Below are 22,504 nucleotides of genomic sequence, written 5' to 3' on the forward strand. Positions count from 1 at the left end.
TTCAGTCCCTCAGGGCGTTCGGATGTGTCTATGGGGCTTCCATGACCTTTCCTTGGACAGGTTGTGCTGGTTTCCCCTGTATTGTCACAGACACATTTTTGTGAAGACAAAGCCCATGACAAATTTTTAAAAATTGCTCATGCACTTTGAATTGGTTTGAAATTTAGTAATGGTTCAAATTTTTATAAAATTCAGTTTTATTAAAAAAACACAACTAACATTTACCAAGCACATAATAGGTGCTTGGTGTTTGAAGAACAAAACATAGTTCCTGGTTTAAAAAAAAAAAAAAAGATTACTCTCTAAACAAGGAAGCAATAAATTAGACAATAAATAAGTGTTAATCTTTGGAACAACGTGTCTGAAATACTGTAAACCAAATGAGGATCAGTGCGCATTATGAATTCAGCAGATCTGAAATGTTGTCACCTTATCAATCTTTTTTCCCTCTCTTAGGATCTGTCCTTGCATGACCTTTGCTACGCCTCCAAATTTGACATTATGCTGAAGTTGTAGAACCTGGGAGTCCTCCTGGTACCTCAGGGACCCTATGCCTCTATGCCTACCTGTTTGCCTCTATAACGGGGCTTGACAATACTTTAGCAATCCTTTCCTACACCTGTCCCATGGACTTGAACTTAAACTCAGTACTAGGAAGGAGACTCTGAAATTTACTGTTTGACTGCTTAATTCTGATGGTCTGTCTGGACCTCTTAATGTTTTCTTCTTCTTCATTTCTCTTTGCTGGAAGCCACTATTGAAGGGCTTCCCTCATCCTTCCTGCCTGCCAGTCTTGGCTCTCACCTCTTCCTTTCTGAGGGACACTGCAGGTGCTGCTCCATCCTACCAGACAGGGTGGGTTGCAGGTGTAGCCCTTTTCACTCTATGCAGTGCAAGGAAAGCAGCCCTTCAGTGTCTAGTCACGTCTGTCAAGGTCACCAGATAGAACGACCTGTGTGAATTAGACTGGCCAGGGAAGGTACTATGATTTGGACCCTAAAAGATCAGTAAGATTTAGAAAAAAATTTAGGAGCAAATGTAAATCTATCTGGATGTTTAGCGACTACTCAGAGACATCATCAGTTAGAGAGAAAAATATTACACCACTGGAAAAACTATCCAGAAACCTAACAAAGAAAAAACCAAAAACAACAAAAACTTGTCAATATCATTTTCACTTGAGGGAAAATAATACCGATGGTTTGGATACCTGTGTTTTTGTTTATAAATATGAAAAAGGAAACAAAAATGTATTGAACACTTACTATACATCCAACATTACTATTAAGATAACATATAGTATTATCCATACTTTAAAAATACAGAACTTGAGACTCAAAGAAATACTATGTCACAAATCTCACTGGTGATAGAATGAAAAGAAACTTCAAATTTAGGTAGGTCACATTCAGAACTTTAAAGCCAACCTGGCCCCTTTGAGCTAAACTGAGAAAGTGGGCAAATTCTATGCCCAGCCACTTCAGACAGGCTGCAGGATTGCCAATGACCTAGATATGCAGCCCTATTATACTTTCATTTTGGGGCAAACATTACTTATTAACACTAAAAGGTTCTAGTTATCCTCGTTCAGACATGAGATCCTCTTAAATGTTGCACTTGATCGTTCTTTTAATGTGGAAGGGAACGACAAAAGAACAAGTTCTTCCTTGTGACCCTAAAAACGAGCTCTAAACCAGATCGCAGTATTCACTGGTAGTTTTTCCAAACATTTAACCAAGCAGCCAGGATGGAATTTCACTTCTGAAGCCAACTCTTAACCACCGTGTACAATTAGAAGCCAAGTCTCTCTTCCAGCAGAGCTAATGAGAAAAGCAAGTAGACTTGCCACCGCTGAGACTTGAGGCTTTGTGTTAGCCTCTCAGTACTGCTTGGCCTCTGTAATTCTCCCCATCTAGGGATAAGAATTCATCAGATAGTGAGTCTGACTGCCCATGTCTAGGCCAGGTCTAATAAGAACCATACAGAAAAGTTGCATGATTGACTCCCCAGATAAATAGCCACTTCTCACCCACCTGTGGTGGAGCAACAGTTAAGTGCTCGATTGCTAACCAAAAGGTTGGTGGTTCAAACCTACCCTGTGGTTCTGCAGGGAAAATACCTCTCAGTCTGCTCCTGTAAAGATTACAGCCTACGAAACCTATGGCGCAGTTCTACTCTGTCTCATGGGGTTGCTAAAATAGACTCAATGGCACCTAACAACATCAACAGCCACCTCATATTCCAGAAGCTAAAGTTCATCCTCAACGCAAGAGGAGGATTTGAAAGTCACCAAAAACTCATTGACTGGGGACTAATAAAAAAAGGGGTTGCTAAAATAGACTCAATGGCACCTAACAGTATCAACACCCACCTCATATTCCAGAAGCTAAAGTTCATCCTCAAAGCAAGAGGAGGATTTGAAAGTCACCAAAAACTCATTGGTTGAGGACTAATAAAAAAAGCAAAGCCATGATCTGCAGGTCCTTGAATTTGTTTATCTCATTAGCACTGCTACGACTACTCACTCGCCCTGGTCGGCATGCCACACAGAGCAATCATTCAGAAACTCAGCTGCATCCCTGACATCTACTGATGAGCTTGGCACAATAATAGCTGGTTCGGTGCTTCTAAATATCAAGCAGGGGATACTCAGAAAGAAGCCACTTACTGTTGCCAAGAGTCACCAGTTCTACACATCTCAGAAATACCTTATTTATTTGGTATAAGCTTAAGTCGTCCATTCCTTCTTATCAATACCATATTTTTACACAAATAATGTTACATGTTGCTGTAAAAAAAATTAGTATAGCACACTTAAGAAACTACCTGGAGAGGGGGAGGGTGCAGTTTACAAAAAAAAAAAAAAAAATACAAAGTACACTATTTGCATCAAAATAGGGTATTTCTGTTATTCAACAAGAAAGGAAAATCGAGGGCTTTCAACGCATAAATTGCTAAGGATATTTCTGGGTTGCAACTGTTTATATTTAATTTTAGGTATTACCCTTCCTTGTTGCCTTCCAATAGATTCTGACTCTTAGCGACTCTGTTGGACAGAGTAGAACTGCCCCACAGGGTTTCCAAGGAGCAGCTGGTGGATTCAAACTGCCGACCTTTTGGTTAGCAGCCGAATGATTACTATCACCCTCCCTTAACTTATTGTCACCAAATATTTCACAGTGAAACATGTTTGCAGGTTTACTGAAGAAGTCAGGCTTCTTACAGTAAACTTTCAGTTAGAGTTTTGTTTGGGGCCATTTGCTAGTTTGCTTCTTTCTCCTGTGGGTTCTCATGTTTTGACCTGCTTGCTCTTCTTTCTCACTTCCCATGACCTACTCTCCCACCTGGGTTCTTTGAATCCCAGGTTGTACCTGCAGATTAGAATAAGAGATTCTCCAGTTTTCTCCCAACTAGATCTCTCTGAAACAAGCATACATCGTTTTACCTGTCAGAGGAGTTTCTTGAATTTAAATATGAGATAATATTCTTTGGTAATCAGAACTGAGAGCATGAAACCGAGATAATTGCAGAAAAACTTATGCCGTATCAGTGAGCCTGCACTCTGGTCTTTGTTGTAACGCCAGTATAGTTACAGCTGCATTATTGAGTCTCCCTTCTTAGACACGTTTCTATAATAACGATAATTTGTAAGATATTCGTGATTAAACTGACTAACTCTGTCTGTGTTGGTTCAGATTGGCACTTTGACAAGGCAGTGAAAAGGGTTCTTCAGATAATTATCTCTAAGATAGCACCATGTCTTCATAATGCAGACATCTTACACTTAGATTTATTTATAAACTAGTACTGAATGCCTACTGTGTGTTAGACACCATGCTAAGTACTGAAAAGTCAAAAGGGATTAAGACAGCAGATACTTCCTCGGGTGAGGAAGGAGATAACTTTATGGCCCTCAAATAGAATTAATTCCCTTTGTCTCTAGAGTTTTCTAAACTGATACTGCAGTTATTTTCTGGAAGTCTAAATGGCTCTTACCCTTTGAAGTCCTTCCTTTTTTTAAACTTGTTCTCTTCTCTTCTCTGCAGTTTTTCTACAGGTGGATGTTGGCTTATTTTCAATATTCATAAGTTTTTACTATGGTTTTATTTCACTACAGTCTATGTGGCATCCTGGGATTCTGACTACTTTAATCAACCAATTATTTCAATATCTGTCTCTTCTTATTTCAAAGCTCTGTCCTCTTGTTGGGGTTCCCATTAAGTTCCTTTTTGGAGTCTTAAGGACACCCTTAGTTCTCAGTTCACTAAAAAAGCAGAAATAGCAGATGTCTCCTGAATTGGTTGAAAAGGTATGTACTTCTTGACTCATGCTGCTAATCTCAGACCCTTATCTGTGTTCCCATGAAGTCATCTCAAGAAGTCATTGCTCCATCTTGTCTTTCCTATTTATACAGTCATCTACAACTTATCCTCAGAGTTTTATAAAGACATATTATCATAAACCAACAGTTGTTGTTGTTAGGTGCTGTCGAGTCATAGGGACCCTGTGTACAACAGAAAGAAACACTGCCCCATCCTGCACCATCCTCATGATCGTTGTTATGCTTGAGCCCGTTGTTGCAGCCACTGTGTCAATCCATCTCCTTGAGGGTCTTCCTTTTTTTGCTGACCCTCTACTCTACCAAGCATGATGTCCTTCTCCAGGGACTGGTTCCTCCTGATAACATGTCCAAAGTACATGAGATGAAGTCTTACCATGCTTGCTTCTAAGGAACATTCTGGTTATACTTCCTCCAGGACAGATTTGTTCATTCTTTTGGCAGTTCATGGTATATTCAACATTCTTTGCCAACACCATAACTCAAAAGCATCAATTCTTCTTTGGTCATCCTTATTCATTGTCCAGCTTTCCCATGCATATGAGGTGATTGAAAATACCATGGCTTAGTCCTTAAAGTGACATCTTCGCTTTTTAACACTTTAAAGAGGTCTTTTGCAGCAGATTTGCTCAATGGAACAGTAAAAAAATAAATAAATAAACCAACTTAATATTAGCAAAAAGAAAAGGGAGGATGAATTCCCCAAAATACTTTCTACTTTTCCTGAAGAATGTATTATCATCCCTAAAACTTAAACCAAACAGGCAAGACTATAAGGTTTCACCCCAACAGTAACTGAAGGATAAAAATAGTAATCAAATTTCATTTAGAGATGAATTTTGGCTCCAAAGATAACAGTCAGCCATTCTTCTCCTCCCCTGACAACAGACTAAAGTGTGTAGTTTAAGATGTGGCACAAAATATTTGGAATCCTCAATACAAAAATTTCTGGACACTGAAGTATTGTGAAATCTGCTTCAACATAGCTTACTGTCTCAGTTATTTAGTGATGGTTTAAGTACAGTTCTATCGAGAAATAGATCGGTTTACTTTCAAAACCCTGTATAATTTATGCTAACTGATTTGCTGGCATTGCATTCCACTTGCCTGACTCTTGATTTTGCACTGCTTGAGTTTCAGAGATGGATTTTTTTAATTGCTTGATATAGTTCAATTTTTTTTCCCCCTATTCAGGCAGCTTACCTGGTTAGAGAGTCATTTCTCCAGCCCTGCTGGAAATTAATCTGACTTAATCAAAAGTAATCTCTTACTATTTAGGGGCTCTGGGCTGGACCAGAAGTATAAGCTGCAGAGGAAACTGGGAATGAAATATCTTAGCAGCAACTAGGTACTTTTCAGAAAATACAGAGGGAACAGAGCTTCCTTCATATTTGGTTGGTGTAGATTCTAATATGAAAGAATTACTACAGGTGTGGTTGCTTCTGGACTGGAGAGTCTGGGAGCAGTTCTGAGAATGGATGGACATCTACATAGAGGGTGGCCCAATAAAATGGTTCTTACTTTATTTCTTATCTCTTCAGAACTGTTTATTCTTAGTTCAATTTTCTTACATAGTGATTTAGAATATATGCGTCCAGTGTTTTTTTCAGTTGTTACTATATATATGTGCATGAAATTGTATCTGTTTTTTTGCCGATTGGCAATATCAACGAATGAAACAATATCTACTGTCTTCACCATCTGTGTGAAAAGAATTTCATCCTGTCAGTTTTTGCAACTCCTCTACCTCCCCTCTCTTGTTTCGTTACTATCATCTTGGATTTTAGACCTAACTTGTCATATAATATTAAGTAATTTAAGTTCTTAGCCCATTAAAAACACTTACTCTATGGCAGTACTACTGATACCAAATTATATATATTCCCTTTCAAATTTTTTTTTGGATTTGCACAATTTTAAAACAGTAAGAGTTTATAATTTACTTTTGTTAACTAGCTTTTTTGTTGTTGTTGTTGTTGTTAGGTGCTGTCGAGTCGGTTCCAACTCATAGCAACCCTACGTACAAAAGAACGAAACATCACCTGGTCCTGCGCCATCCTCACAAGCGTTGCTGTGTTTCAGCCCATGGCTGCAGCCACTGCGCCAATCCATCTCATTGACGGTCTTCCTCTTTTTCGAATACCCTCTACTTTATGAAGCCTGATGTCCTTTTCCAGGGACTGGAGGTGATTGAAAATACCATGACTTGGATCAGGCACACCTTTGTCCTCCAGGTGACATCTTTGGTTTTTAACACTTTAAAGAAGTCTTTTGCAACAGGATTGCCCGATGCAATGCATCCTTTGATTTCTTGACTGCTGCTTTTTCAGCCCCTGTTAATTTCTTTATACTGTATTTCCTCATTATTGAATTATTTGATTTTTATACTTCAACTATCTGAAATATACATTTTTCCAGGAAGTGCTTATCGATGGATGGCTTTATGAACCTTCCTCCGAGAAAGACTCTCTTGCTATACATTTGAATATGAAGAGCAACTTGGAAACCTTGCATAGTAATGGATCAGCTTGGAAGGGTGTGGACACTATTTTGCACTGAAGAAAAGAGGTCTAAGGCCATACTGTTCAGTTGTAGTTGAATAGTCATGGATTGCTCTTTTTTTCTGTTAAAATGAAAAATTCTCAGATTGGTAAGTATTATCTTTTTATTCACTTTAATTGATACTTGGTGAGCCCTTGTGAGCTGCAGACTTTACTCAAACAAGTTTTTTCTATTATTTTGAGAATTATTTTTGCTCCATGTCGTCTCATTTTTAAGAGCCCTATAAAATATTAGATTGTATTCCTAGGATCTTTCTGCCTTTTTTCTCACATTTTCCCCTGTTTTCTTCTTTTCTGTTTTTTCTTTTTCCTTTAAATTCTCATATTTGTCCTAGGAGAAATAACTTCATAATACATTAATGTAGACATCATACGTATATATATACATATGTATATAAGTGTGTATATGTGTGTGTATGTATATATTATAATTTTCATTTAAACTTCTCTTTATGCAGATTTTTGTTTGCATTAAAATTAATGATTCTTCTACTTTCTTGGCGGGAGTACTAATCCAAAATTTTCTGTATTTTCTCCCATTTCTTACAATAAATCTATTTCAGAGAGAATTATTTACTCTGAGTTTTCAGAATGTTCCCCTCTTTTTCAATTGCAGTATCTCCTCATGCAATTTTTTTTTTTTTCTGTTTGCTTTCTCTTATTATGGAGACCTATATTACTTTGGAATCCTGGTGGCGCAGTGGTTAAGAACTCGTCTGCGAATCAAAAGGTCAGCAGTTCGAATTCACCAGGCGCTCCTTGGAAACCCTATGGGGCGGTTCTATTCTGTCCTATAGGGTCGCTATGAGTCGGAATCTACTCGACAGCAAGGAGTTTGGTTTTCTGGTTTATATTGTTATATCTTTATTTCTTTATAAGCAAGAAAGAGTTGAGAGAGAGCAAGTCAGAAATTGGCTAGTTCCTGAAGATCCAAATAAGGTAGGAAGGACCTATGGAGCCTGTTCTCTGCTCATTGTGACTGACAAACTGGAGAAAGCCTTCCTGCACTGCCATTTTTCTTGTTGTTCAAGCCCATTGCATGATCTAGTAATATCATCTCTGCTTTCTCATTTGGTTTCTTTCACAAACGATGGGCTCATGAAGAAAAAAGAACAGCACTGAGTACCAAGGAAGCTCATGCCAAGATTGAACCTCCGCAGGTATTTTTAGAAAGATTTCCCTGTGCCCAGTCGTTCTTCTTACCCCTCACTCCTACTTTACTATTTGTTTCAGTTCCAGAAAAGTAGAATTTGAAATTAATTTCCATTGCTTTTACAGCCCCCCTCCCTTTGGGTGTATCCCATTAAAATAAAAAGCATAATGGGATTCTTTATTCATTAATATCTTATGACAGAAGACCAAGTTCCAAGATTTTGTGAACTTGACTTCAAAGGCGTGAGATTCACCGACACAAACTATAGCAATTCTAAAATAGCCATGCCATTGGGATTCCAATGGTTCCAGAACGGTGGCTGGAAAAAAGGAACCCTTATCTGAAGCAAAATGAAGAGTTTAGAAGTAGCTTGAGTTCTTTCAAGAGTGATATTAGCTGAAATGAAACCTTAGTCTTTGCATGATACCAGTTGCCACTGAGTTGATTCCGACTCATGGTGACCCTTAGGACAGAGTAGAAATTTCCCCTAGGGTTTCCAAGAAGTGACTGGTGGATTCAAACTGCCGACCTTTTGGTTAGCAGCTGTAGCCCCAAGGTTTCAGTGGATGATGTTTCTCTGCAGCTTTTCTAAGAGGGCTACAACATTGACCTCTAATCACCATCTTGTACACATTTAAAAAAAATGTTTAGATTCGTTAAAAAATCTTTGGGCTATGTAATTCTTCACTTTCAGCATATTCCAGCATGTGTTTCAGCAGCCCCTGCCTCCTTGTATTTGTGTCATTGTGTAATTGTCTCCTCTTGAGTATGAGCTGGAATTATTGATATATTTCTAATAAATAGAATATCTCAGAAGGGATGTCATTCTGCAATTAAGTTGTAAAAGACTGTGGCTTTCACCTTGGAATCATTCTTGCTTTCTCTTGACTCACTTGCCCTGGGGGAAGCCAGCTCCCATGTCATAAGATAGTCTTGTACACTTTTATGTGGTGGGAGAATGAGGCCTGCCAAAAAACACTTGAGTGGGTTCAAAAGTGGATCCCCCAAATATGACCCTTCAGATGAGCCCACAGCCTAGGCTAATAGCTTGAATGCAACAACCTCATGAGAAATCTTGAGCCAGAGACATCCAGTTAAGCTAAGCCTGGATGTTTGACCCATAGAAACTGTGAGATTATAAATGTTTTTAAAGTCATTAAATTTTGAGATAATTTGTTATGTAACAATTGATAACGAACATATCAGTGTACATCACCGTGACTGCTTTCATCATTCATTTAGTTCTGTGACATAACCTTGGAGTAAAAGCAGCAAGCATGTGAGTCATTCCTTCATTTATTCTCCTTTCTCCTGATCATGGTTCTCTATAGAGATATCTAACCCACACTAAAAAACCCACTGCCATCAGGTTGATTCCAACTCATAGCTACCCTGTAAGACAGAGTAGAACTGCCCCATAGGGTTTCCAAGGCCGTAAACCTTTGCAGAAGCAGGCTGCCACATCTTTCTCCCTCGAGTGGCTGGTGGGTTCAAACCACGGACCTTTCATTTAGCAGTCGAGCACTTAACCATTGAACCACCAGGACTCCTTTAGAGATATCTAGAGGTATCTATCTATCCATCTATCTATCTATTTATCTATCTATCTGGAGGTATCTAGAGATGAACACAGTCCCTGGGTGGTGCAAACGGTTGATGTGCTTGTCTACTAACCCAAAGTTTGGAGATTCAAATTCACCCGGAGGCACCTTGGAAGAAAGACTGGTGTTCTACTTCCAAAAAATCAGCCACTGAAAACCTTTTGTAGCACAGTTCTATTCTGACACACATGGAGTTGCCGTGAGTTAGAATCAACTCAAAGGCAATTGGTACTGGTATAGAAATAAACAAATCTCAAGCCAGATCATGCTTAAAGTCAAATTATTCCGTTTGCTATAAAACTTAGGGGCACCTCTACTGAGGAGAAAGGAAGAGACAAAAAAGGGGAAGAAGGGAAGGGAAGGAATCAAATATTTTAACGTCAACTCTAATTACTACTGTTCTAGGCATTTTCATTTATTTCATTCAATGAATACAACAATCTCTTGAGATTTATGAGAAAATTATTGTCCCTGCTTCACATATAACGAAGCTGAGACTCATAAAGCTATAGCGGCTTGTATAAGTTTCTTTGGCTAATAAATGATTGACTTCCAAGCCAAATCAGATCTGTCTTCTTTTTTGGTTTCTTATTTTTACATGACACTTTTGCAGAAGTCGTACTAAATTAAAATCCTACATTTTCGTTAATAATTTGAATACTAACCAGAATTTTCTGAACACGTATGAGGCAGTAGACATTGAATTAGAAATTATTTCACTAATAGATTATAAATAAACTCCAGCATGGCTAGGCAGAGATAAGGGAAATCACACAATATGTAGAAATAATTCTAGCAAAAAGTGCCTGTGCCAAGTTAGCAAATGTTTTCAGAAAGGACAATGCAGTCAAATCCCATTCATTCATGTATAATATAAATGTGTTATAAACTTAGCTATTCATTAACATAAAAATAACCTGAAGAGCAGCCTACATTACACAGCAGCAGAGGAGTCAAGAGGAATTTATTAAGCCAAACTGAAAGTAGCTACAATCTTCACTTTATATAAATTAAAAAAAAAGAACAATTCTTTCTCTCTGATGGTAGAGAAGCAGCCAGTATGAACACAATTATGTGTATTTCCATAGCTCTTTCTTGCATTATAATGTGTTCCCACGCTGCCCGTGTACACATGGTTTTTTCTGGTTTTGGTTGCTTCCTTGTACTTTTCTGCATTTTCTTCAGTAAGCTATTACATTCAGAATTATAAAAAATTAAAAGGAAAATTAAAATGGAATCATATACATTTATGTTTTCTCTAATTTTTCCATTGCCAAAATCTCTAGTGAGAACGCGTCCACAAAGGGTGAGCCATGTTATCGGGACCTTCTACACTCCCTTCTGAATGATCGCAGTTCATTGACTCTAAGACAAACACTTTTTCACAGTTTAATATCTCTTGATTTGGAATGCATATTACAACCAATGTCATGTCATAGTTAAATTGGCAGTATATTTTTCTTCTTCCTGCATAAAGTAATGAAGTGTCTTAAAATTGATGACATCTCAGAAAGGATGAAAGATGGTATATACTTGAGATACTTGCACCACAGTTATCCATTTTTAGGGAAACTTATCACAGATATGGACCCAGGTCAGTGTTTTTACTGCCTACTCTGACCAGAGCAGCATTGATCAGTATGGACATCTGAAAAGGAGGAGGTCCATTAATAAGCTAATCCAAAAATTGCATGGCCTCGCTCAAAATAATGAGTTGGGCAAATCACAATCGCTTTCCTATTGAACTAACATTAGTTGTCAGACCTAGCATTTAGCACATACCATTATAGGCATACCGTTGTTTAGGACTAATGTCCATTCTGACTTGCGCTGTCCATAACTACTAGTTGTAGACTATTTAGAATAACATCCCATTTTGTGGCACTGGATGTTGTCTGTTGCATTTTCTGTCCTTTCCTGTATTTGTATGTCCCTCTTCTCTATTAATCTCTTTATTTGTCTGTTCCTTTGCAGTGATGGCTTGTGACATTTGCAGCAGTTAGAATCCATGTTCCACCACCTAACACAGCTCCAGAATTGTGGAACTTAGGGACTAGTCTCTTGGAGAATTCTGGACAACCTACTGGAAGTCCTCTACCATCTTCCCCTAAAGCCCTGAATGACTTTGTAAGCACTTAGTTCCCTATATTGAATGACTTTCTGCTTGAAATAACTGGAGTAATGCATTAGTTTCATGTGGCTGCTGTTACAAATTACCACAAACTTGGTGGCTTAAAACAAGAGAAACTTATTCTCTCACAGTTCCAGAGGTCAGAAGTCTGAAATAAAATGATCAGCAGGGCCCTACGCCTTCTGGAGGCTCTATGGGAGACTTTGTTCCTTGCCTTTTCCGGCTTCTAGTGGCTCCTGGCACTCCTTGGCTTTTGGGCACATGTCTCCAATCTTTGTCCCCATCTTGACATCACCTTCTCCTCTGTGTGTGTGTGTCAAAACTTCCTTTGCTTCTCTCTTATAAGGACGGTTGTAATGGCACTTAGGACTCATGCAGATAATCCAGGATAATCTCCTCATCTAAGAATCTTTCATTTAATTACATCCACAAAGACGCTTTTTCCAAATAAGGTAACATTCACAGGTTCTTGGAATTAGGAGATGTACATATCTTTGGAAGACATTATCAGTCTACCACAAGTAGTCTTTGTTTCCTGGACTGAATCCTGATTTTTGGAGTTTGTAAACTTGGCTTTGGCAGTTGGGGCAAGTACTATGTGCCATGGCGAATGAGTAGGCAGTGAAATCCATCAGGAAGTAAAAGAATGGACTTAGCTCCTTTCAGTCATCGTGAAGCTTGGTTGTAAGTATTTTTTTTTGCACGTATGTTAATTCCTGTGAGATTCTGAGGCTCTCATATTGACTGGAATCAAAACTAGATATCATGCTAGCACCTGCCTCATAAGAGAGCCCTGGTGACACCATAGCTCAGTGCTCAACTGTGAACCAAAATGCCGGCGGTTCGAACCACCAGCTGCTCCGTGGGAGAAAGATGTGGCAGCCTGCTACTGTAAAGAAACCCTAGGGAGCAGTTCTGCTCTTCCAATATAGGGTCACTATGAGTTGGAATTCAAGTGAATGGCAATGAATTTTGTTTCGTTTTTGTACCTGCCTCATGGGGTTGCTGTGAGGATTAAATGAGACAGCATTATAAGTCCTGACATATAGTAGGTACCAATAAGCGTTAGCAACTATCATTGCTGTTGCTGGTATTGCTATCTCCTCCTTAGAATTATTTAATTTGGTCTCTCTTAATTAAAAAAAAAAAAAAAAAGGACTAGATCACTGATAGAGGTTGTCAATCCCAGTAATCATTTTAAAAGTATACAGTTGAACAATGTGTTTTAAATTGTAAAATATGCTCACTTTGTTTGTGCACAATTATCTTATATTTCTGTGCTGAAACTAGCGAAGAGTGATGTTTCTGTGTACATGTGTGTATTAATATGTGTGTCTGTGGATCTGTTTATTTTAAGAGAAAGATCACTGTGAGACCATTGGGACTTGAAGTTACAGGATGGCATGTGGTCTGTTAGGACGTGTCAGTGATTAAAAGAGTTTAGGAGACTGGAGACGTAGAACTTAAAGATCCCATACTGCCAAATAATTCATCAAAACCTATTGTTTTATAACCACTTTCTTCAAAAGAAGACATCTTCACCTCCTCCACTAGAGACAACATGATTTCAGCACTTAGACACTGATTTCAGCAACATCTCCATTAAAAAAGAAAAGTAGAACTTGGATGAACTCCATCTTTATGTCAGGAGAGTGAGGAAGCATGTTTCCTTTAGATTTTCTTCAAGAATTTTGGCAGAAACAAATAGAATTTCCTGGAGTTAAATTTTTTTCTTTTTTTTTTTTGTTCCTTTGCTTCCTTAGCAAATAGAAGTAGTGGCATCCTTCCTTAGACCCATTGTTAAGCCTGAAAAAACACAGTTGTATAAGGCTGTTATCAAGGATTCCCTGGGAAGTCTAGGAAGCTGTATATCCAATTTTACTTGGATGAAAGAAAACAAAATCTTTTGAGAGCTGAAGCATTGTTAGATTACAAGCTATTATGTCTGGCTGAAGTAAGGAATATTTATTGCTAATGACAGTGTTCTCCACCCCCTAAAAGTCTTTCTACTTCTATTTGACCTTTAAGGAACCCTGGTGATGCAATGCTTAAGCAGTCAGCTGCTAACCAAAAGGTCAGTGGTTTGAACCCACCAGCTTAATCAGGGGAGAAAGATGTGGCAGTCTGCGTCCATAAAGATTGCTGTTGTTAGGTTCCGTCAAGTCGGTTCTGACTCAGAGCGACCCTATGTACAATCGTTGTCATGCTTGAGCCCATTGTTGCAGCCACTGTGTCCATCTATCTCATTGAGGGTCTTCCTCTTTTTTTGCTGACCCTCTACCTTACCAAGCATGATGTCCTTCTACAGGGACTGGTACCTCCTGATAACATATTCAAAGTACATTAGGTGAAGTCTCTCCATCCTTGTTTCAAAGGAGCACTTTGGCTTACTTCTTGCGAGACAGACTTGTTCCTTCTTCTGGCAGTCCATGGTATATTCAATACTCTTCACCAACACTGTAATTCGAAGGCATCAATTCTTCTTCAGTCTTCCTTATTTATTGTCCAGCTTTCACACACATATGAGGCGATTGAAAATATCATGGCTTCTGTCAGGCGCACCTTAGTCCTCAAGGTGACTATGACTCACTGTCATTTGCCCCATTCAGTGAACACTTAGGCCGAAGGCCAACAATCTTTTCTATACCACAAGTCTTGCCATTAATAGAGTAATATTGGATGGAGAACACTCCATTCAACTTATTGACCTCCCAAGTCCTTGAAATCTTCATCTCCAATGGCCTTCTAAACTTTAGGTTAACCACAGCCTCCCTTCTCTCTCACCAGGACTGAGAAGACACGGTACAGGGGGGAAATAGCTGGAAGTCTCATTCTCTTGGGACTCAGAAGTAGAGAACTGCCAAGGCCATAATCTCTCTGTATTTTACATAAATCATGTTATTATGCAAATTAACCTCAGTGTTCATCTGTGAAATCCCAAAATTCTTGAGGGAAACATGCAAAATAGGCTCTAGCCTGCAGCTGAGCAATATCTATATATTTAGGTTATTCCAAATTTGCCAGAAGAGAAGGAATAGGAAGTAAACATGGCACTAAATCCTATGTTCTCAGTCAGGAGACCTGAGGGTAAATTCCAGTGGTAAAGATACCATCCAGTTGCAAATTTGTATGATTTCAAAAAAGTTGCTTAAAGTTTCTGAGACTCAGTCACCTACTTGAAAAATTGGGATAGTGAGATTTTAAAACTAAGCTCTTTGGGTTAAAAAAGGTAAAACGTAGCAAAGTGTTACAGAGATCATTTTAAAATCAAACCCCAGAGAGTTACGGCGTGGAATTAACTAGAAGCTTGTGTGTAAATCATCTAGCATAGTGTCTGGAACACAGCATGCACCCGAGAAAGGTAAGGTTGATGGCAGTGATAATGCTGATGATGGTAATGATGATGTTGGTTTCCAGACCTTGGAAAGGGTTGTAGTTCTCTAAGCTTATCAAAAGACAATCTTGTCTTTGCCACTAATTACTTGAGTAAATTATCCTCTAAGTTTCATATTTACCATGTTTAAAATGGTGATAGTAATGTCTCTGTGTGGAGTTCTGTATGAGTAAAACAAAATAAGCCATGCAGCACAGTGCCTGGCACAGTTAGAGCTCAGTATATATTCCCACTGGTTTAGGCTGGGTTATCTAGAGAAGCAAAACCAGTGAAGCATCGAGAGAGAGAGAGATTTATATCAAGGAAATGACTCAAGTGGTTATAGAAGCTGGAAAGTCCCAAGTCCATGGATCAGGCTGGAGGCTTCTCCTGACTCACATAGCTGCAGGGACTGGTGGACCCAAGATCAGCAGGTCAAACAACAGGCCTCTGGTTTACAGGCTGCGGAGGCTGACAAATCCCAAGATCAGCAGGTAAGCTGTCAGGCCACGGGCTCACAGATTGTGGAGGCTAAAGAATCCCAAGATCAGCAGGTAAGCTATTTGCTCACGTCCCAAGAACAGGAAGTCAGATGAACAGGAGCCAGTTGCAGGATCCAGAGCAAGCAAAAGCCCACAATCCTATATTGGATACAGGAGACACCCTGAAGGAAACTCCCTTTCAACTGATTTGTTACAGCAGATCTCGTCATGGAAGTGATCACATCATTGTATGACTGCCAGACTACATCATAACTGCCAAACCACTGAGAATCATGGTCCAGCCAAGCTGACACCCAATCTTAATGATCACATCATTCCACTCTGACACCCATGCCTAATCTACCACATACACAACTCTTTTATTTCAGACTGACAACCAATGTGTCATAGTTGATAAGCCAAAATAAATAACTATATATATATATACATATATATATATATTCCATGGTATAAATGCCAGAGTACTATGTGAGTTTTTGTCATTTGATTGTTCTGTAGTTGTTGCACGTACCTTATCTACATTCCACACTTTAAAGCCCTTAAATAAAGTGATTGTGGAATTCTCATGTTCTCACAGCAAGAATCACAATGCTGGATGGATTATGGATTTTTAATAATTGAGTCTTGATGGATAGAATCTTAACTACAGATGGATAGCCTTTGTACAATAAATATGTTCCTGGAAATTTGCTTGTAATTTTTTCATGTCAAACCAAACAGTATTTTAAACGTACTTTAAGATTCTCAATGTATGTGGGGAAAAAAAAAAAGCCACATTTGCTGGTCTGACAGAGACGGGAGAAACCCCAAGAGTATGGCCCCAGGACACACTTTTAATTCATTACTGAAGTCACTCCTGAGGTTCACCACCCTTCAACCAAAGATTAAATAGGTCTATACAATGTTCTGCAAAAGACCTCTTTTAAAGTGTTGAAAAGCAAAGATATCACCTTGAAGACTAAGGTGTACCTGACCCAAGCCATGGTGTTTTCAATCACATCATATGCATGCGAAAGTTGGACAATGAATAAGGAAGACCGAAGAATTGACACCTTTGAATTGTGGTGTTAGCGGAGAATACTGAATATACCATGAACTGCCAAAGGAACAAACAAATCTATCTTGGAAGAAATACAACCAGAAAGCTCCTTAGAAGCAAGGATGGCGAGATTACATTTCACATACTTTGTACATGTTATCAGGAGGGACCAGTCCCTGGAAAATGACATCATGCTTGGTAAAGTAAAGGGTCAGTGAAAAAGAGGAAGACCCTCACCGAGATGGACTGACACAGTGGCTGCAACAATGGGCTCAAGCATGACAACAATTGTGAGAATGACTTAGGACCGGGCACTGTTTGGTTCTGTTATTCAAAGGGTCACTATGAGTCAGAACCAATTTGACGGCACCTAACAACAACATACAAAACAAAAACCAAATCTGTTGCTGTCGAGTTGATTCCGACTCATAGCGACCCTATAGGACAGAGTAGAACTGCCCCATAGGGTTTCCAGGGAACGAATGGTGGGTTCAAACTGCTGACCTTTTGGTTAGTAGCTGTAGCTTTTAACCACTTCGCAGCCAGGGCAATAGGGCCAACAATAACACACATGAGAGTGCTTCATAGTTCAACCATGTATATGAGACTAATGGGCACACCAGCCCGAAAGCAAAGACCAGAAGGCAGGAAGGGACAGGAAAACTGGACAAATGGAAACAGGAAAACTGGAGTGGAAAAGGGGAGAGTATGGACACATCAGTGTCGGCAACCAATGTCACAAAATCATTTGTGTACTAACTGTTTAATACGAAACTAATTTGCTCTGCAAACTTTCACCTAAATCACATTTTAAAAAATTTTACAAAAAGATTATGTAAGTAAATACTATTAAATTATTTTATAAAGTAAGAAATCATCCATTTACTTATATTTACTCATGTTTCCTCTAACACTGGATTTTTATGTCTGAGTTTTCTGTAAAGTGAGTTTTGACCATATTGCGTATTATTATTTTGTAGTCGAGGGAAGATGTTTTTTATGTAAGAACTGGAAACAACTTCCCAACAGAGCGAAGTGACTTCCTAAGGTCATAAAGAAGGTAGAGAGCTCAGCACAAAATCCACCTTAGCATCTATTAACTAAGGATTTATCTACCCAGTGAACCATTCACTGATCTATTTCATGTTCATAATTATTAATGTTATGCAGATATGCAAATATCAACCCATGCTGCTTATTTATCCAAACAGTCAAAATAAATATAATGGGAAAACCGAAATATTTATATTTAGCTCATTTGGTTTAATGGAGCTCATTTTACATTTTAACCATCACCAAGAGCAAAAGGGTAAAAACGACACTAGGCCTGGGATTTGATTAATTTTGTTTTATAGCTCAAATTAAGAATTAATCCATTTCTCTCTTGATAAATATGCAGAGAAGATTATGAAATGACACTTGATTTTCTCATGTCCTTAAATCAACCTATTTTCTTATTATTTTGAATGAAGCGCTGAAGGGGCTTAGATTTTTAATCAATTTTCATTCCCATTGTTAACTTCCTTGGCAAAAAAAGGGGGAAAAAAGCATAAAACATGAGTTTCTTATTTATTTAATGTTCATCCCCAGGGTGTCAGCTACTTAATATGGTTATTTGTGCTCCATTCAGGCACTTACATAACCATAAAGGTTTTACGTGTTCCCATCTAAAGCTATGTTGTCATTAATCAGTTGTCACCTCTCACCTATTATAGCAAGTCTTTTAAAACCATTTTACTCTAGCAAAATTACACAATAGATGGTCTTCATTTTCTATTCAATATTCTCTGCCTTGGCTTTCCTGCTCATCTTTGTTTATATTTTGTACATTAAAGACTCTAGTAGGAATTAAGAAATGATGGACTATATATTCAGTTGTTTCATATACTTTGTGGTGGTAGTGTACAATATATTTACTGGCCCAAAGTGGTTTATAATATTTCTCTTTCCTCTCTACCTTCAAGAAGTATTATTCAAGCCCCTGCCAAATGCCAGACACTGAGCGTACAAAGATGAATAAGAAAAGTTCCAGTTTTTAAGTTCCCCACAGTTTAGTGAGCAATGCATTCAAAAATCACAGTTATTGTTGTTCTTAGGTGCTGCTGAGTCAGTAGCCACCCTATGTACAACAGAATGAAACACTGTCCGGTCCTGTGCCATCCTCACAATCGTTGTTATGCTTGAGCTCATTTTTGCAGCCACTGTGCCAATCATTCTTGTTGAGGGTCTTCCTCTACCAAGCATGGTGTCCTTCTCCAGGGACTGGTCCCTCCTGATAACGTGTCCAAAGTATGTGAGATGTAGTCTCGCCATCCTTGTTTCTAAGGGGCATTCTGGTTGTACTTCTTCCAAGACAGATTTGTTCATTCTTTTGGCAGTCCATGGTATATTCAATATTCCTCACCAACACCACAATTCAAAGGTGTTAGTTCTTCTTCGATCTTCCTTATTCATTGTCCAACTTTCACAGGCATGTGAGATGACTGAAAACACCATGGCTTGGGTCAGGTCCACCTTAGTCTTCAAGATGGCTTCTTTGCTTTTTAACACTTTTAAGAGGTCTTTTGCAGCAGATTTGCCCGATGCAATGTGTTTTTTAATTTCTTGACTGCAGCTTCCATGAGCGTTGATGGTGGATCCAAGTAAAATGAAATCCTTGACAACTTCAATCTGTTCTCCATTTATCATCATGTTGTACAACAATCACAGTACAACATGGTAAGTCCTAAAGTCAATGTATATACAAAATATTAAGAAGGGACCAAGGCAAAAATAATTACTTGAGAATAACATTTGGCCTAGACCTTAAAAATACATAGGGATTTGTCAATTGTAAGGTTGAAGAAAATGTATAAAACTATCCATGGTATTAACATATATGTGTGTGTCTGTGTGTAATATATATATAAATATAGGGAGCCCTGGTGGAGTAATGGTTAAACACTCAGTTGCTAACCGAAAGGTCACAGCCTGAACCCACCAAACTGCTTTGTGGGAGAAAGATGTGGCCGTCTGCTTCCGTAAAGATTTACAGACTTGGACACCCTATGGGGCAGTTCTACTCTGTCCTGTAGGGTTGCTATGAGTTAGAATCGACTGGACAGTACCCAACAACAACTATATATACATCCTGGAAAAATAATTAAATGTATCCAGTGGAAACAGAATTCACCTAAAAATCAGAATTTGGAATCACCCTAAGATTAGGAACATAGGTACTATTGAATCTCATTTTTCTGTAAGTTTGCAGACTGATCTGTATACTACGAGAGACTAAAGGTGAGATTTTGTTTCCTAAAAATTTAAGTGAACTATGGATCATAGATTCCTGGGTTCTTGAAGATTATCATTTTATGCAAAATTGTTAATATCACCCCCAACCGGATTGTTTATGCTAAAGAAATGAATGGCCAAGTTTTTTGTCTGCATTTTCTCATGCTTTTAACCACTGATAAAAGTCAAACAACCACACCCACCATGCTGTTATAACTTTCTACACTCGAGAGAGACAAAAATAAAACCCGTTGCCATCGAGTTGATTCCAACTCATAGCGACCCCCTACGACAGGGTAGAACTGTCCCATAGTGTTTCCAAGGAGCAGCTGGTGGATTCAAACTGTCTACTTTTGGTTAGCAGCTGATCTCTTAACCACTGCACCACCAGGGCTCCAAATGTAGTGAAAAACTCAAAGGAACACTCTGCAACCGTGTGCTTTGTATTAAGTTGGCAAGGATAACCAACACGTTGTAGAAGTGAGTGAATAGCCAGAAGCATCTCTATGTGCTTAAACAGTGAGCCACGTGCTGTACTTTGATTCAAAAGACTAATTTGAGAAAGTAGTAATAATGATAATAGTAATAATAATAGCTAACATTTTTAGAACCCTTATCATGTATTAAGAAGCCCTGGTAGCACAGTGGTTAAGCGCTCAGCTGCTAACTGAAAGACCAGCAGTTCGAACCCCCCAGTGACTCCTCAGGAAACAGACGTGGCAGTCTGCTTCTGTAATGATGACAGCCTCGGAAACCATATGGGATAGTTCTACACCGTCCTATAGGGTTGCTTTGAGCCAGAATCGACTCGACAACAACGGGTTTTTTGTTTTACTATGCACAGCTATCCCTCACTTTTCTAAAGTTCGCTTACCACTTCTCTTTTACAGAAGACCTACATTAGTGACTGTTTTCACTAACCCAAAGAAATCCCAAGAGGATTTTTGCTTTTAAGAAAAAAGGAGAAAAGTGGAAATAGTGTTCAGCATTGGTTTTGCAGCAAGCCATTGAAGACCCGTTGTCGTCGAGTCGCTTCTGACTCATAGTGACTCTGTAGGACAGAGTAAAACTGCCCCCTCGGGTTTCCAAGGAGCGGCTGGTGGATTTGAACTGCCAACCTTTTGGTTAGCAGCCGAGTTCTTAACCACTACACCACCAGTGCAAACCCCAGAGCAGAGAGATTGGCACTTCAACCCATTCCCATGTGCCATAGCCAGCTAGACTACTGGGGCACCATTATCTCCACCACCACCTCTCAGCTTTCCAGTGCGCTCGCTGTCTTCCCGATTCTGGTAAGCGAAACTATACTGCACACACATTATTTCTACTTTATATAGGCTGTATATTTATCATATCATTCCTGCTTTTACTATATGATAGTGTTATTTTAGGTTTTATGTGTTATTTGGTATGTTTTGGTAGGTTATTTTTTGAGCCTGGGAACACTCAAAAAAATCTCCCATATGAATTAATGCTAATTGCTTCTTTACTTTACACCATTTCGGCTTACAAAAGGTTTCATAGGAATGCTGTATTTTTTGATAGCGTGGGAAACCTATGCTAAGTGTTCACTTCAGTAATTTATCCCCCCAACCTATATGAAAGTACTATTATTATCATTCTTCAGTTTGCAGAAGCGCTAATGTAACTTTGTTGTTGTAGTTGCCCTGGGTCGATTCTGACTTATAGCGACCCCACGTGTGTCAGAGTGGAACTGTGCTCCATACGGTTTTCAGTGGCTGATTTGCAAGAAATAGATAACCAGACCTTTCTTCCAAGGCACCTCTGGATGGACTCAAACCCCTAACCTGTCTGAAATTCAGGGCTAGAAGTGTTTAATCTCAGTCTTCTCTATGTGAGAAGGATCAAATCTGAAATTCGGCTCTTGTTGCTGTTAGTTGCCGTCAAGTGGATTCTGACTCGTTACAGTTTCATTTTAAGGACGACAAACTGGAGCCTATAGAGGGTGATTATATACTTAAACACAGCTAGTTACAGGTACCAAGCGCATCTCACCTTCTCCAAACACAACACCACAAATTGCAATTGGATGCTGAGACAGCTGTGACCGTTTCCAACTTGACATCAGCGCTCCATTTAGAATCTTCTGGTCATCTCATGTTATCCTTCTGTATCATCTATATTTATTGGTCATTACAGGAAACAGAAGCTGCTTCTCTTCCCCTGCCTAGTCACCTCTTTATGTTCTCAGGTCTACTCTGCTTTGCATTTCCTCTTCCTTGTCCCATCCTCCCACAGTCAGGACCTTCACCCCCAGGAACTATTTCTACAATGCTGCAGGGCTTCTACTCCACAGCAGCCAAAAATCACATTAGACTTGCTCCTCCACCTCTTAGCTCAACTCTTAATTGGTGGGATTTCAGGCAGGGTCTCAAAGATGAAGAAAGATCATTTTCTGACCATCTGGAGTCAGCTTCTTTCAAGCTGTTATCCCTGCTTTTAATAGCCTTTCTTCTTTTTCTACTTTTGAAAGCACAAATTCTCTAGACAAGCTTCGACGTTTTTAACAA

Source organism: Trichechus manatus, unplaced genomic scaffold (assembly GCF_000243295.1).
Source record: "Trichechus manatus latirostris isolate Lorelei unplaced genomic scaffold, TriManLat1.0 scaffold00004, whole genome shotgun sequence".
In the NCBI taxonomy this organism is placed as follows: Eukaryota; Metazoa; Chordata; class Mammalia; order Sirenia; family Trichechidae; genus Trichechus; species Trichechus manatus.